Source organism: Canis lupus, chromosome 25 (assembly GCF_003254725.2).
Source record: "Canis lupus dingo isolate Sandy chromosome 25, ASM325472v2, whole genome shotgun sequence".
Lineage (NCBI taxonomy): Eukaryota > Metazoa > Chordata > Mammalia > Carnivora > Canidae > Canis > Canis lupus.
Genome location: NC_064267.1, coordinates 5,797,167 through 5,814,431, shown reverse-complemented (window position 1 = coordinate 5,814,431; position 17,265 = coordinate 5,797,167). Strand labels below are relative to the sequence as shown.

Genomic DNA, 17,265 nt, shown 5'->3' with positions numbered 1-17,265 from the left:
AAGAAAAACACTTACTTCCCCATTCTCTTAAATTCTTTAGCATGGCATTCAATGCCTCTAGTGATTTTATACCACATGCTTCCACATTCCATCCACCACCACTTCCCATCATCCATAATGCTAACTAGTAAAATCTGAGCGCCTATCATTCCCTAAACTTGCACGAACCTTTGCTTATTCCTTCCCTTCTGTATGAAATTTGCTTTCCTGCAACCACACTTGACAAAACTCTAATCATTGTTCAAACCCCACTTAATTGACATATTCTTTGGGGAACCCTCCCAAATGTCTTCCTAAGCAGAATTTATTATTTGAAGTATGATCCTTTGGCATATCATAATTGCCTTACAGTATTTGCCATACTATATAAGTGTCTGTTGTTCATCAGCTTCTCTCTTCTACTTTACTATGATATTTTTTGGTGGGCTCATCTATCTCACTTATATACCTCTTGCTCCCTTATTAAATGTTTGATGAAATAATATATGAAAGAAAAAAGTCAGAAGTTTTTCTTTGCTCTCTCACTTTCTTACTCTATTGTTTTACAGAAGAGAAAAATATAGTCCAGAGGGATCCAGAGTCCTGCCCTAGGTAACAATATCAAAGCTGAAAATGCAAAGGTAAAAATCAAAAGATCCTTGGTGGATCCATGAACAGGCTAATTTTAGGGCAACTACAGTGTGTTTTTTACCATTGAGAGGAATCAAGTGTATAGTGGGGAAGGACCACAGGTGGTATAAAGAATAGAGAAAGGAATATTGTTTACTAAAATGAAACTTCAAGTTAGGTCTCTAGTGAAGCCCCTACACAAAATATATCAGTCTTTAGCAAAAAGGAGTATTCCTTCTGGATCTGACGTCTTCTTTCCCCAAACTGCCAACACATACTCAACCAAAGACATTACCAAACGCAGGTGTTGGCCATGCTTGAGTAGTAATGATATCATCAGAGAGAAGTCAACAAGTCAGTTTTCAGGAGTGGGAGTATCACCTCAATCATGGTTTCTGGGAGTGGGAGATAGAGAAAGAGATTTTTTTTTTAAATTTTTATTTATTTATGACAGTCACACAGAGAGAGAGAGAGAGAGGCAGAGACACAGGCAGAGGGAGAAGCAGGCTCCATGCACCGGGAGCCCGACGTGGGATTCGATCCCGGGTCTCCAGGATTGCGCCCTGGGCCAAAGGCAGGCGCCAAACCGCTGCGCCACCCAGGGATCCCGAGAAAGAGATTTTGACTCTGTTTTTTCTCTATTTCCACATTATAATCCTCCAAATTCGTGAGAGTGATCAACACACAATCCTTAGTAAGGGAAACTTCATCCAAGGAAAAAGGAATTCTCTGATGTTAATAATTTATGTAAATTCATGTGGTGTAAGAATCTTAGAGGATTCTAATAATACTTTGCTTATGCCTCTCACTGAATTAGCAGAAACAAAGACCATGGCAAAGATTATTACCCGTTGGCCTCTAATCCCTCAAGCTTCCAAGGCCCCAGACATTGCAAGGACTAGTAAACAAGGAGTTTTACTTTAGACTAGGAAGCATCCCCCTGTGAGTGACTCTCTGGAAGCTACAGAAAGTGAGAAAGTGTAATTTCATCATTATCATTATCACATCCACAAGCCCATTGATGTGTTTATAATGTACAGGAGCATTCCTAAAGCATTTGGCCATAATTGCTGGGTCAATTCACAGGGCAATCAAGATTCTCCAAGACAGCAATGGAACAGGATGCTAATGGCATGTAGCAGTGATAGAATGTCAAAATGATGATAGTGTAAGATATGGGAGATATCAGCAAGGTTGATGACAAAAAGGAATGTGGAACTTTGTCTCTGTAGGAGAGGAGAAAGGCTTAGTTTAGCTAAAATGGCATTTTATTCCATAATCATCATCATAATAACTCTATCCCTAAGTAGTCATTATCAGGATTCACAGGGTCAGGGTTCCTTCTCACACAACAGGCACATACACACACACTTAAATGGATTTAAGTAGTCTCAGACTCTGCTCTGCTCAGCTCCTATTTAATTTTGAGTAGGTGGATTTAGAAGAACAATCAAGCCTTGAACAACATGAGTTTGGACTGTGTGGGTCCACTTACATGTAGTTTTTTTCTGATAAATACAGTCCACTACTGTAAATGTATTTTCTCTTCCTTAAGATTTTCTTAATAACATTTCCTTTCCTCTAACTTACTTTATTATAAGAATACAATATGCAACACATGTAACATACGAAATTTGTGTTGATTGACTATTTATGTTACTGATTACTAAGGCTTCCAGTCAACAGTAGGCTATTATTAGTTAAGTTTCACAGGAGACAAAAATTATATGAGGATTTGCAACTGCTCAAGAGGTTGATGCCCCTCGCCCCCACATTGTTCAAAGGTCAACGGTAGCTAGCAATACATATATTTAGTCTTGGCCATGGACGTAGGGACTATAAGAGTGATAAGGATACACAAGGGTAAAATAATTTGTGTACACCAGAGTAAAGGGGATCTCTTTATCATGTGTAAAGTCTTAAGAGCATCAGCTCATTTTCCCCTGAGCTTTGCATGTTCTGGCTTTTATTGACTTCTCATTTATATCCTTTACCCTAGTGTGTCAGCCATTTCTGACTTCTACATATTGATGATATCCTAATATAAATTAGGTCGAGACTCAATTCTAATTGCCTATTGAGATTAGATATTGTGTTCTGCCGACACCATATATTCCACATATTCAAAATCAGATGACTACAGTGAATCAGATTGGTAGTTTTGTTCTTAGTGGGTAGATTATATGGTTATGTCCACATAAATTCAGTACAACAAATTCAGGACAATGTTTCTCCAAACTTCTAGTATCCAAGGACTAACTAGTTTATTGGCATATACAGACCAATAATTTTTACATTTTTAAGGTTTCGCCACAATTTTAGACAATTAAAATGAAACATTTTAAATAGATATTAGTATTTTTTTAAGATTTACTTATGTATTTGAAAGAGAGAGAGGGGAGGGAGGAGAGGGAGAGAGAGAAACTGAAGCAGATTCTGTGCTGAACGTAGAGCCTGACACAGGGCTTGATCTCCCAACTCTGAGATCACAACCTAAGCTGAAACCAAGAGTCAGATGCTTAAATGGCTGTGCCACCCAGGCACCCCAACAATATTTTTTATATCAGGAAGAAGGATAACATTATCTCAAATTTGTAATAGGTTATTAAAAAATAAATTTGGGGGCATCCCGGGTGGCTCAGTGGTTTAGCGCCTGCCTTCGGCCCAGGGCGTGATCATTGGAGACCCAGGATCAAGTCCCACGCTGGGCTCCCTGCATGGGGCCTGCTCCTCCCTCTGCCTGTGTCTCTGCCTCTCCCTCTCTCTGTGTGTCTCTCATGAATAAATAAAAAAATCTTAAAAAAAATTTTTTTTGTCTGTTTCATGTGAGGCCACAAGACAGTAGCTAGTACTCTTTTATTCTGAAATGAGGTGCCAAACTATTTACAAATGTGTTCATTAAGGCTAAGAAAAAGATCTGAGATTGAAATGAAAGTTTCATTGGAAAATATTATTGAAGTGTTGTGACATTTTCCTTCTTTACCCACAAAAGGAAATGGAGAGATGTTCCACCTACCTCACTTCAAAGATAAAGAAAAAGAGACAACTCATGGAACTTGATATGTGACTTAGAGATTGTGGAATAAAGTAAATTGTGTTTGACTCACAACAGAAAAATATTATGGAAAGAAGGCTAAGTGAAGTAGAGTGAGGATTGTATTTACACACTTAAATTTCCATTTATAGTGGATCAAGTGTATATGTTTCTAGTAGACAATAATTTTATTTAAAAAAAAAAAAAAAAACCCCAGGCATGCTAGAAAAACAAATAGTCAAGAACCAAGTTGGAGGTGGTGGTAGAGTAAAAACAGAAGAGGGTCCAAATATGCAAGGAGATCAAATGACCAAAAAGCAAGAGAAGTTTAAAAACAAACAAACAAACACTGAAACACTGAGGTGAACAGAAATCAGAGTTACCAGACATGAGTTTTAGAATATCAATGATTATTAGTTAAGGAAATAGGGGGCAAGATGGTGTCACCAGATAACACAATCTATAAGAAGAACCAAATGGGAATTATAGGAATGAAAAATATAAATAACCTAAAATAAAATTTTGATGAATGGTTCAAACAATATATTAAATAGTGTGCAAGGAAGAATTAGTGAATTGGAAGTGGATCAATAGAAAATACCTGCACTGAAATCACAAAGAGAAATAAGGAATGGCAAGTAAGAGAAAAAGCTGCAAGAAACATATGACACACACACACACACACACACACATACATACACACACCAAAACAAACAAACAGACAAAACAAACAAACAAAAAACAAAAAACCCTGACAAGTATTAGTGTCAGAAGGAGAGAGGAGAAATAATGGGCCAGAAGCAATATGTGAAGACAGACAGGTTGTGAATTTTGCAAAACTGACAAATGACATAAAACAAGAGAGACATAAAGATTTTAGAGGCTCTGCCAATCAATGTCAAGGAGTATAAATACAAAGAGAACCACTGGAGGTACATCATAGGAAAACTGCTGAGACTCAAGTCTGCAAGACAAGACTCATTACCTTCAAAGAGCAATAATAAGAATAATGGCTGACTTTTTAATTACAACTATGTATTGTCCAGAAGACAATGAAATGACATCTCTAAAGTGCTAAAAAAAAAAAAAAAAAAAAAAAAAAAAAAAAAACACTGTAGACCTAGAATCCTATAGCTACAAAAAAAAATAGACTCTAAAATGGAATTTAAGATAGAAAATATAAAAATCAATTCTAAGTGGATTGCAAACCTAATTGAAATTAAAAAAAAAAAAAAAAAAGAAAAGAAGGAAGGAAAGAAAAGCAGGCAGGAAGGAAATTAACTTCTAAAAACGAATTTAAGAGAATATCTTCATGCTATTCCAATAGAGGGTTGAAGCAGAGGCCAGGCCCAGGTGCACCAAAGATTGGTGAAATCACAATGAATTATACCTCCTTCAAATTCTCATTCCACTTTTTCCAGTTATGGAAGCTTGCACAAGGAAATTCCTAATCAGTGGTTTTCATCTGTCCCAAGGGGACAAAAAAAACCCTCTTGCTTTGAGAGGTTTCTGTGGAAATTCAATGAGATGACTCACAGAAAATATTTAACCTGGTAGGGCCTGGTACAGAGTAAGCACTGAATCTCTATTGGGCTTATTGTCTTCATTGGTTTTATTGTTGTTGCTATCACAATAAGGATTAACATTATTTTATGATCTCAGACACCTAAAGGTAATTTCCATACTAAAGCACAGCAGTATTGTTTGATATCATTTAGGAAAGAAGTAGGTTTCCTGTATTCTACAGCTTTTTGGATTCATTTATTAACTCACTGTGAATTTGTTCTGTTTCACTTATTACAATATTCATTGGATCAGAAATACATTTTGAATGAATAACAATAACGATAATGAATATGTACTAAGTGAGCCAGGCATACATGCATTACTTCACAACTTCCTCACAGAAAGGTATTTCTCTTATCCCCACATAATAAACTCACCAAAAGAATTATACTTTATTTCTTCTATCAAAGGTTTTTTGTTTGGTCTCCAGGATCAAAAATCCCTCTTATATTGCTCTGCTGGTGGTGTACACAGATACATGGACAACCTGAGGGATGGGGCACCCAGCAATGACTACCACAGGAGTCCCACAGGACATGAACCAAGCCTTAAAGTAGAAGTAAGGAGTTACCAAGCAGAGCAAAATCAGAAAATGCTGGAGAAGCATAGTTCCTATAAAGACTGGAATTATTTATTATTATTATTATTATTATTATTATTATAAGATTTTATGTATTTATATTCACAAGAGACACAGAGAGAAGCAGAGACATAGGCAGAAGGAGAAACAGGTTCCATGCAAGGAGCCGGATGCAAGACTTGATCCTGGGACTCAAGGATCACGCCCTGAGCCGAAGGCAGAGGCCTAACCGCTGAGCCACCCAGGCGTCCCAAGACTGGAATTATTGCAGGGGCTGGAGCTGAGGGAGTGACAAAGAGGGGAAAGGCAAGCTCAGAAATGAAGGGGCAGCTAGGGCCAACCGTGAAGGACCGACGTCACTATCACTTCCCTCAGTTTATAACCTTATTCATCAAGTTTCTTAATCATCATTTGCATCTCTGTACCTACTATCAAATAGCAACCTTGTGGACATTGTGGTCATATTTAAATGAGATAATTTATATTAAATGAGATAGTACTTAAATAAATATTCCATTGTCACAAAGTGAGGGAAGTCAGAGCTATGCAGTGATACTTGAGCCCATCAACTATTTACCTGGAAAGCGTGTGGCAGCGTGGGCTCATGGGCTAGCAAGAATAAAATCTTACCATGATAATCTTGGTAAAAATTCTCTTACACTTTGGGGAAAATCTCTTCTATCCTAACTGTGTTTTATTTACATGCCCTCAATTTGCTTATTTCACAGTGTTGGGCTGCTGAGAGACAGGGGCACCCAACATGGCCAACATCTCAAATTGGGTCAAAATGGCTGATCTTCCCGCCAAAGCAGCCATGACCAGCACATCGTCTCCAGTAAACGGAAGCCTACACGGGAAGCCGAGACTTTCCATCCAGGACTCTCCAGCCAGGGACCACCCCCATCGCCTGTACTATCCCCACCCCAGCCAGTCTCCTAGGGACACGGTGATCCTTTGCCCAATTTGGCAAGGGACCCACCCGGATCCGACCCGGAGCCAACAAGGCTTAAAACCCCCCGCGCTCCCCAACCTGGGCGCGACTTCCCTGACTCGGGCCACCTCTCCGGGTCACCGAACCTCGCCCGGGAGCGCTCCCCATCAAAAGCACTCTCGCCTCGAACCTACTGCCTGGCTCTGCCGGGTTGTTTTTTTTTCATTTCTCCACCGTTCATTTTGGAAAAAACCTAACACACAGTATTTTTAAACACATACACTTTAAAAATGTTTGCAAATCATATATTTTCACACAGAAAAGGTCTTGTCATTTCAATATAAAAAGATAAAATTAAGTAGGTTCCTGGAAGATGTTGGTCCAGAAAACAAAACAAAAAGTGCTAAGAAGTCAAATAATATGTAAAACAGTCATAAAGCAGTATCAACTGGTATCGATACATGTGTACACATACACACATGATGTACGCTGATGTTAATAAAGTAGGAAATGCTACTACTTGACATGATGCACGAAAAAGAGGATTTGCTCTATGACACTCACCACTTTTTCAGATTCATTTTGCATTGCTTTCTTCTTCTTTTTTTGAGGTCTTAGTTATATACAGACCAGTATTATTCAAATGTAGTGATTTCAGATAACATACATTCTTTTTCAAATAACACACATTATTTTTCCTTTCTTATCTCCTTTGTGACTCTCATATCTTTGTAAATCTCTTCTGTTGTAATGAGATGAATACCTAATTGTTCTCCCTTAAGAGAAATGACATGTTAATGAGAGCATGCTAAATATAAAAGTATGCATGTACAAGTGTTCTTTCTATGGAATTTGGGGAGCCATAAGGGCAGTCCTTATTAGGTACAGGGCAGAAATTCTGATTCTGGTTTCAGGAGGGAGAAACTTGCATTTTCATTCGCTTGAAATCCGTAAGAAGCGATTTTGCATGGCCACACCAAGGCCGCTTGCTAAGGCTGCAGTTGAAAATGCACTCCTTTGGCAGAATTTCTGATACACTATGACAATGGAGCAGCCTGCACACTTCATAGCATGAAATTTAGGGGGGAATTGGCAGCCACGTGTGTATCTAAGAAAGCGCATCCTAATTTGAGGACAGGTTTTGTTAATAAACCAGGACATAAAGGTTTATCTTCTCCATCCAAAATAAAAAATCACTGCAATGTCAATAAAATGCCTTCGGTTAAGCTCTGCTTGCATGAAAGTATTGCCCACAGCACCATATCTTTTATGCTGGTGGATAGCTATGCTTCAACTCCTCAAGATCTTAAGCAACATACATTTAACAGCATGACACGTTAAAGGGAGAACAAATTTCTTTTCTTCACACCAGATGGGAATAAGGAACGTGAGTGTTGTGCACAATGAAACACTATCTATAAATCTAGCGTTTTATCATCCCGTTTCAGACTATAAAATTAGAAGATTCATCAGTTACACCTCCACTCATGAAATATACCTGCTGAGGTATGGGATCCTCGTGGGAAGACTGATATGGAGAACACATTCAGAGAGGTGAAGTCATACATCAGTGAGCGTGATGGGTTAGTCGGAGCTATGACCCGGGTAGCCAGCTGCATTTGCATTATGCTGCAGGATGTCAGGAGCATGCCAGGAAACAGAATTATTAGGAATCCGCTTAATACCAACTCTACCTCATCGGCCTATGGGAGGTCTGATTTTATATTTTTGCTACATACAAAGACATCCCCAAATAATATTAAGGTAGCATTCAAAATTGACTAAAAATATTTTTCTCTTATTAGAATGCCTTTTCAATAAGGGGGAAAATAAGCAGTTTTTCACCTATTTCTCTCTCTTACTCTCTTCCTTTTCTTTCCCAGTTTCTAATTCTAATCCACATCCACACTCTTTGTCCTCATGATTGTAACAGTGGCACGTGGTATCTGTAAGGTGTGGGAAATGTTCAGAGTGCTTCCACCTTCATTACCTCATGTGATCCTCAAGCCACCTAGAGAGGTTGGAGCAGAAATAACTTAATGATGACCAAGAGCAGGGATGAAAATGCAGATATTCCCACTACTTTTCCAATGTCAGTTTTATTTATTTTTTTTCTCTCTCTTGAGGTATACTCAATGTGTTGGTGATACTAGCAAACCAGGTAAAATATGTGTCAGAGATCCTTTGTTTTCTGAATTCTTTTGTTTTGTTTTTGACAGAATATCTATAGAACCCAAAGAAAACAATTTAGAGTTCTCTGGCCATGTTCTCTTTGAGTCATATTAGATGGGCTTTTGGCTACTTCAGGCCTGGAAAGCTCACTATGATTTAACTGGGTTGAGAAATTAACCATACATAGTAAACTACTCCAAAATGTAGTAGCTTAGGGACTCCTGGGTGGCTCCGGGGGTTAAGCACATCTGCCTTCAGCTCAAGGCCTGATCCCAGAGTCCCAGGATCAAGTCCCGCAACAGACTCCCTGTATGGAGCCTGCTTCTCCTTCTGCCTATGTCTCTGCCTCTCTCTCTGTGTCTCATGAATAAATAAATAAAATCTTTAAAAAACCAAAACCAAAGTGTAGCAGCTTAAAAAAGCAATAAACATGTGTTACCTTTGGTAGCTCTCTGGGTCAGGAATTTGGGAGCAGCTTAGCTGGGCAATTTGACTTAGAGGAGCCATTCATGAAAGAGCAGTCAGATACCCACCAGGTCTGCAATTATCTGAAGACAAGAGGATCAGCTTCCAAGGTGGCCTGCTCACATGACTGGCAATTGGTTCTGGCTGTTGGTAGGAGGCCTCTGGTTCTGTCCACATGAACTTCTCCCAGGGCTATTTCAGTGTCCCCAGAAGCAGAGAAAGTAGCCCACAAGAGCGAGTGGAAGTCACAATGCCATTTATGACCCAGCTTCCAAAGCCACACACCATCATCTCCACTGTGTTCTATTTATCACTCAGGCCAGCCTAGATTCAACGTGTGGTAACACCTCATGTGGGAGGAATCACTGGGTCCGTCTTGGAGGCTGGTATAATTATTGTGGATTTCTCTGCATGAGCCACCAAACATTCCATTGCTCCCAAGAACCCAGAATGTCCTGGAGAGTGCACATGCCGACAAGAGGATTCATGTCATGCTGTTGTCCAAGTGGTACTTTATTTCAATATCTTACTTACTCCTGGGAACTGTCCTTCCAACCATGGCTACCATGGAAACCATCCTGGATTTACATGTCCCTGACTCCCTGGTCATGGTTTGTTGGTTTAGGAGTATGCAACTGATCCAAGAGGTAGAGGGCCATTGAAAATAGCATCCCTAAGGTTACAGCTGATTGGTCCAAGTGGGACATCTGATCAAACTAGATCCATATAAGCATTTCCCTAGGAATTTGAACTCAAGATCAAAACAAACTTGAGGGAGGTCTCCCATCTTCTAATAGTCAAAGTATAAAATGTTAAACTTCTTCACATGAAGAAGCTGGTCAGTAGTGAGAAAGGTAAGTGGCAAAGCAGAGATTAGTGAAGAAGGCAGAAAGCTGAGCTCCTGCCTCCAGGTGAAACTGTACCCTTCTCACAGTTTAGCTTATCTCCCTATCACCCTTTGGGTTCTGCAAACCAAGAAATTCCCCTCTTATGCATACTACCAGACTTGCACAATTATTCACACTAGAACTCAAATGCAGAGAAAGTCTAAATTTTGTCTGGTCTTAGTAGGGAGAAAAAGTACTTGACTTCCTCTAATCTGGTCAATGTCTCCTATATCTACAAGCCTCTCTTCTATTGGTATGGGTTTGAATAAAAGAAAGAGCTTGGGGATCCCTGGGTGGCGCAGCAGTTTGGCGCCTGCCTTTGGCCCAGGGCGCGATCCTGGAGACCCGGGATCGAATCCCACATCGGGCTTCCGGTGCATGGAGCCTGCTTCTCCCTCTGCCTATGTCTCTGCCTCTCTCTCTTTCTCTCTCTGTGACTATCATAAATAAATAAAAATTAAAAAAAAAAAAAAAAAAGAAAGAAAGAGCTTGGATGCCCTTGTGGCTCTGGAACACAGAGGTTCTTAGAGCTTTATGACTCCTCTGGCTGCTAGTCAGATGCCCGTTGTCCATTCGATCACTGCTTACCCTGGCAACATTCATAGCTGTGGCCTCTGGAGTATGAACCTCATGGATAAACCTCTCTGCTGGCATTCCAGTGATGCCCGCACTTTGCTGGCCAATGACAAGTTCTGCCTCCAGTTTTTGTTGGCTGTAGAAAATACTGAGACTCTGCTGCATTCTCCCTGGGACTTCAGTATCAAGGGATCTTTCCATAGCCCTGCAGCCTTTTGGGATATCAAACAGAAAACCATGGTCCTCCTCACTTCTTTCCACTCATCTAACAGGCATACGCCCAGCCTGTCTTTCCTCTCCTTTCCAGTATGAACCTGAAGCAGAAAGGAGTGGTTTCTCCAACTCTCTTCCATTTGAGGCTTCCCTTACATAAAATTCTAAGATCTATTCCTTAAGCCTGTTATGGACAAGCTTCCTTAAGCATTGTTATGTCACCACAATGGTGGCAAATCATCTTCCTCTAATCCTGGAACCATGAAAGCAGGCTTTAAAGGGAACAAGGACTTGAGAGGAACATTTAAAATATGCTTGCAGTTTTAGGAGCACCTGGGTGTATTAGTCAGTTAGGCATCTGACTCTTGGTTTCATCTAGGGTCAGGATCTCATAGGTTGTGAGATGGAGCCCTGCCTCAGGCTCTGCACTCAGCAAGGAGTCTGCTTGAAGATTCTCTCCCTCTGCTCCTCCCCCCAGTCATGCTCACTCACTGTTTCTTTCTAAGATAAATAAATAAATCTTTAAAAATAAATAAAATAAGCTTACTATTTAAAAAAAATAGCCTCTTTAAGCAATTTGAATTTTATAACATAAACTCAGAGTCTCAACTGATGCCATCAGGTTGGAGTAAAATAGTCTAGTGACATTCATTCACTCACTCAGTCAATTAGTCAACAATCTAGAAACTCTCAGTATGACCTATCTCCCACCATTAAGTTACTCATGATCTAGAAAAAAGAAACAGATACTTGCAAAAAAAAGGGGGGGGAGGGAATACAATGAATTCATTATGATCCCTAAGAGAAGGGTGCTCAAAAGCCACCCACAGACATGCAAGTGATTAATTCTGCCAGGAAGAAGTGACATCCCCTTCATAGTATTGTGATTATCTTTAGATGAAAAGTTCTCAGTCCACTCTTATTATTTTACTTTTGTTTATCTTAATTTCCTCAATGTTCTAATAAAATGACATATATTTCTGTTGTCATAAGAATAAAACAACAATACCAAAAAAGGGAACAATCTCATGTGCCCCTGAAAGCTGGCTAACACAATTCAAACTCATCAATATATCACCATTTTCAGCCCAGGCCACCCCGAGTCTCCCTGGGAAAGTTATATCCATGTGCTTATCCAAGCTTCTTATGATTTATACTGTCTACTCTCTTACTATCCTGCTCTCCAGCAGATGTACTCGGTGGCAGTATATTAGGCAAGGTACAAACTAGTCGTCAGTGAAGCATTTGTTTATCGATGCCAATACCAATCTGGGCTCAGTCAATACTAATATCTTTTGTGCGCACAACTACCAAAACTCAAAGGGGCCTCCCTGATAGTAGGAATTTTAAAAATATATAAATACCAGAACTGGTCCATTGGACTTCTTAGCTATTCCCTCTGGTGTGCCACTGCTCAGCAGGTGTGTTGATCTAGGCCAGGGACCACTCTTCCTAAGCCATTTCAAGATGGGTTGCCACCCTTAGACCCTAGGAACTCCCAGAAGATCTGTATCCAGGCGTTTGGTACAGACTAAGAGAACAGAGGGTCTTCCAAAGCCATAAACATCAGTTACCAGACTGTTCCCCCTGACTGAGTGAGGAGAGATATGGGATGAAGGAAGGGAAGATGATAACAGCATTTCCTCAGCAGAAAGAGTATTCACCTCAGCAACAGCCACTGATAAGTGAAGCTCCACGTCTAGCCCGTTGGAGTCCAGTCTGAATGTCTCCTGCACCTCTGCCATGGCCCCAGCTACTCTCTTCCCAGCCTGACGTATCTGCATATTTTGCCTCACCCTGACCTCACTCAGTTCTAACTGGAAACTCATTTTTTGGACCTATGCCTTCTCTGAAAACACTTTTAACTCATCTTTTTCTAAAGGATTCATTTTTAGAAAATGAAATTAGGGATAAAACTCCTAATGAAATGATTGCTTCTGTAAGTGATAGAAATGAAATGCCCTGACAAACCCTGCAAGATAATTGTTCCTTCAGTAATGTTTACCATCATTACCTAGCTTGAATTTCAGATGCTTCAGCTTTCACCCCCAAAACAGAGCAACACAATTAATCTGATTAAAAAGGAATCATTTATAGTTACAAATTGCCTTTCATCTTAGGTTGATCAAAGCATTCCACTGATGATAACTTGTTCTGATTCACTATAATTTTTATATTGCTCATTACTATCAAACCAAGAGCTTTAATCCTCATAGTTTTGGTTTTTTTTAACTGAATTACAAATCAAGGCATCACACAAAAGTTACTTAAGAATTTATTCTTTTTCTGCTCAGCTTCCAAGTTGATAATACTTTTTGCCAGGGTTCTAATTACAATTCTCTTGCTGGGGCCAGAGGTCAGGAAAACTTGTACAAAGAAAATAGACTGTGGTTTAGGAAGTGGGGGAGAAGGAAGGAAGAAGAGGTTACAAAATTAAAATTTATGTGGAAGCCTTAGATACGGATTCTGAGTCTTTTTAATAGAAATGACTGAGTCCCCTACACAGATCCTAAGAAGAGGTCTGTGCAGACTGAAAAACAAAAGTGCAAAATTTTTCTTTCAGCTTTACCCTACGTGCTTTTTTTCCTTGCAAACACTTGATGCATGTTTGCTGGGCTACTGTCAACCTGTCCCACACAAATTATATCAACTGCAAAAAAAAAAAAAAAAAAGGCTCATGACTTTCTGTGTATTCAATTTACCCCTTAATGCTCTCAGGGCAGTGACCAATTCTCCAGGAGCTTGACTAAATAAACATTGAGTTGAAAAGTATAGGCTAGAAAAATTACTTCTGTCTAATGCAAATAAAAATAAGCATCTAGAATTCAGTGCATTTAATCTGCCCCTTATGAAACCTAAGGTGATTCCTTTTTTTTTTTTTTTTCTAAATAAGAGCCACACTTTCATCCCGTAACTCAAATTCTTTCTTAGAAATTGAATACCAATTCAGCTATATTTGGGAATTCTGAGTAGTAAGAAGGAAACTGGATTCTCCTTCTGGGCTAGAAGATAGCCATATGTATGAGCATGGAAAAACAAAGCTTCCTTTTTTTTTTTTTTTTCCTTCCTTCTGGGTTTCCTGACACAGCCTAGAACATGACCAGACATAGAAAACACCTTGCGTTTTGTTATTTAATGAGCCCAGGGTAAGAAATGACCCTTTGACACACTATTGGAGTCTTAGAGAAATCTCCATAGCTTTTTGGGTACTTTTGGGACCTACCCAATTTCCCAAGTCTCAAATTCCTTCAGGTTCAAAATGTTGCCAGACAGTAGCTATTAACATTATTTCAGTAATAATTTTATATTTGTGTAGTGGTTTAAAATTTAAAAATCATTCTAAAGGCATTGTATTAGTTTGTAAGGGCTGCTATAACAAAGTTTCACAGTCTGGGTGGCTTAAATGAAGGAAATTAATTTTCTCACCATACTGAACGCAAGCTAAGAACATGCTAACATAATTGGTTTCTCCCAAGTTTTCTCTCATTGGCTTATAGATGGTTATCTTCTTCAGATGTCTTCACAAGGTCTTCCCTTTATGTGGGTTTCTGTCTTCATCCCCTCACCTTATAAAGACAAGAGTTATATTGGATTACAGCCACCCATATGACTTCATATCATCTTGATTACCTTTTTTTTTAAGATGTATTTATTTTTTTATTTCAGAGAAAGAGAGAGCAAGAGTAGGGGGTGGGCAGGCAGCAGGAGAGGGAAAGGGAGAGAAAATCCCAGTCAGACTCCTCGCTGGGTATGGAGTCCCACTTGGGGCTTCATCTTACAACCCTGAGATCACAACCTGAGCCCAAACCAAGAGTCAGATCTTCACCGACTGAGCCACCCAGGCACCCCTCACCTTGATTACCTTCTTAAAGACCCTGTCTTCATATACAATCACAATTTGAAGTACCAGGGATTAGGACTTCAACATACAAATTAGGGGAGGAGGAGATACAATTCAACCCATAACAGGCATGGTTTTATTGTATAGGCTAAGAACCTAGAATTTTAAAAAGAAAATTTGTTACCAAGCTCACCCAAACATTAGGTGGTATGGCTAAAATGGGCTCCTTGGGATCTGATTCCAAAGTGCCCTGCTCTGTTACAATCTGCTGCCACTCCAATAAGTAACTGGTGTTTAACTGTCTGAAATTTAAATATAATACAGTATTTCACTGAATCTTCTGAGGACATTGAATTACATATTGCCTGAGGAACCATTTGGCCCTCCTTTAGACATCTCTACTTTGAAAACCTTGAGGGATAGGAGAGAAGATTCTTCTAGAATTCTTCAGCTGCTTACTCTTTACCCACAACCTTTCCCCATTAGAGACCTTGACCTTGGGGATGCAGTAAGAAATCATTTGACTGAAGTTTGACTCTCAAAAGTGTCCCAAATTTTGGCTGCAGCTCAGAAGCAAGTTTGTCCAAGAGAGCAGGAGGAGAATTCATCACCAGTGTTGATCCCCATTGATCTATGTCAAGCCTCAGGTACCAGCTAAATTTAAGAGCAGACAGAAGAATCTAAGGATAAGGGACCACAAGGTGAGCAGGTATTCCTGAGTCTCTTGCAGAGTCAGGCCAAGATGAAAGTATCTGCCCCCATCATTCAACAAGACCCAAGTGGTTCTTGTATTTTAAATACCAAGAGTTTCTTTGGAAGGTTAAAAATGTAAACAAAGGAATTTCAATATTTATTGACAGTTACTTCTAAAAACAAAACAAAACAAAAGCAAAATTCAATGTGTTGCTAATGACTGTGCTTGGTGCACATAAAACTTTTTGTGTGTGTGCCTACACAGAAATCTGAAGACCTTCATTCAAGTCCCTGGTACTAGGATTTGTGAGACAATCAGTAGATCTCACTGGACTTTAATTTCCTCACTTGTAAAATGCAGGCTGGAATATATCTTTAATGTTCTTATAGGCCCAACTTTTCATGCATGAATTCAACTTTGGTCTGTTTTTTAGCTTTGGCTTCACCAACTCCTCAAAGATGCAGCTAGTACAAAATGTAAAAGCTAAAATGTCTTTCTCCAGTCATAAGTCAATACTGTCTTCCCATTCTCCTGAATCTCCCACGGCATTCACTGAGGCAACAGGGACTGACCCAGCAATGTGGGAAAAGGGATGAAATCCTTTGGTAACAGGGGCTAAGGCAGCAAGTGCTTACACAAAACACCCAGAGAAAAGGCAGCTGAAGCAGAACCCATAGAGGGAGCTGATACCGAATTTGAGATGGACACAAATCCAGGAAGAGCCAGGACCCACAGCTTCCAGATTTGGATCCATAAATTCATAACTATGAAAACACAAACAATTCAGAGCAGGCTGGGATTAAAAGACATAGGGGCAGAAGAGGTCAAGAATGGAGGATGTGCCTGGCTGAGTGGACAGGTGAGGCACACAAAAAGCACATTGCTTTTTTTTCTTTTACCTGGCCACCTGTGCCAGACTTTACTCCCCAAGGGTAGATCTAAGAGTTTATGTCCTATTCCAGTGTTTTTCTAGAAATTTGGCATCCCATCAAGAAATGGATTCCATTTCTTCTTCCTTTAAATCTGGGCAGGTTTGTGACTTATTGATAACTAGTGGAATGTGGTGGAAATGACAGTGATTTCTGAGACTAACTCATAAACATTGACATTTCTTGCTTGCTCACTAGAGCACTGGCCTTACAAGCTGCCTAACCGCTCTGAAACTGCTACGTGTACGGAAGCCCAAACCAGCCCAAGGGACAAGATCCTATGCAGAAGCACTGCAACTGCACCTTGAGAAATGTCCAGCCAAATGTCAAGCTGCTCCAGTCCTGTTTCCATCACTGTTTCAGCTCCAACCACTCTCTGGTTGCAATTGCATGAGACATCCCCAGCCAGTAGCACCCAGCTGAGTCCTTCTTGAATTTCTAACTCACAAAAGTTATGAGAGATGATAAAATGATTGTTGCTTAAGTCACTAAGTTGTGGGGTGATTCATCACAAAACAAAGAATAACTTGTAACATCATCCTTTATTATTTCCTACCTCCACTCCCCGGTTCCGCTTCCAATCTGAATTCTTCAAGTGCAGTCTACAAATTCAGTCCTTTTCAGTCGGTATGAACATTATACTATAAACTGAAGCATCTGCAAAAGCTAATCACAAGGTCTTAGTATCATTTTCTGCTCTCTTCATCAAGAAATAAATAACCCTAGTATGGCCATTTCTCTTCCTGTTTATATACAAATATTTTAAGC

At 39.7% G+C, this 17,265-nt stretch overlaps 3 long non-coding RNA genes across 5 annotated transcripts in view; 2 read left to right on the top strand and 1 right to left on the bottom strand.

Annotated features, from left to right (window-relative positions):
• The window catches only part of LOC118355788 (uncharacterized), a 46,218-nt gene extending 36,975 nt beyond the window's left edge, over nt 1–9,243 (top strand). Inside the window, exons 2-3 of the long non-coding RNA XR_004818931.2 lie at nt 549–620; nt 6,518–9,243. This is a non-coding gene — a long non-coding RNA (uncharacterized LOC118355788). The remainder of the gene's footprint in view (nt 1–548; nt 621–6,517) is intronic.
• Nucleotides 1–9,596, bottom strand: part of LOC112669411 (uncharacterized) — an 85,580-nt gene extending 75,984 nt beyond the window's left edge. For 2 of the 3 annotated variants that reach the window (XR_003142231.3, XR_003142230.3), the window contains exons 1-2: nt 9,332–9,596; nt 8,219–8,349 (exon numbers count right to left, since the gene is read on the bottom strand). This is a non-coding gene — a long non-coding RNA (uncharacterized LOC112669411). Of the gene's footprint in view, nt 1–7,284; nt 7,497–8,218; nt 8,350–9,331 lie in introns of all 3 variants that reach the window. The other variant, XR_007405983.1, reaches the window with a different exon arrangement.
• A 58-nt stretch (nt 9,597–9,654) lies between these two features.
• LOC112670084 (uncharacterized) lies at nt 9,655–16,985 on the top strand. The gene is made up of 3 exons (XR_003142750.3): nt 9,655–9,865; nt 15,361–15,575; nt 16,696–16,985. It is a non-coding gene; the product is annotated as an uncharacterized LOC112670084 (long non-coding RNA).
• The last annotated feature ends 280 nt before the right edge of the window (nt 16,986–17,265 follow it).